Source organism: Elephantulus edwardii, unplaced genomic scaffold (assembly GCF_000299155.1).
Source record: "Elephantulus edwardii isolate Elephantulus edwardi_28Jun2011 unplaced genomic scaffold, EleEdw1.0 scaffold00024, whole genome shotgun sequence".
Taxonomy (NCBI): Eukaryota; Metazoa; Chordata; class Mammalia; order Macroscelidea; family Macroscelididae; genus Elephantulus; species Elephantulus edwardii.
The window spans coordinates 2,307,826-2,308,272 of record NW_006399774.1 but is presented as its reverse complement, the minus strand read 5'-3'; positions in this window follow the sequence as shown (position 1 = coordinate 2,308,272).

Below are 447 nucleotides of genomic sequence, written 5' to 3'. Positions count from 1 at the left end.
TTGTCATAACCATAATACCCAATCATATATCAATGAGACAATTTCTTGGAAAGGCACATCATGTTAGGAAAGGTGGTGAATCAGTGAAGGAGAGGAAACCCCTCAATGCAATGGAGTGATACAGTGTCTGTGACAATGAACTCAAATGTGCGACGATAAGGAGAGTGCAGGGTAGGACAGGGTTCAGTTCTGTGGTTCATAGGGTCACTAAGAGTCATGCTCGACTGGATGGCACTTAACAACAATAACACCACAATAAGACATGTCCCGAACCTAATCCCTTCTGAAGGAGGGCTTCAAAAACAGGCAGAATAGATAGAGACATAAAAACAGAGGATAAAAACAAACACCACACAAGAACTCATCTACAGGCAAAGGGAAGCCAAGGACTGCTGACAGTCACTGGACATTAGAGTAGGGACAGGTTTGAACTTTTAGCCTCCAGAA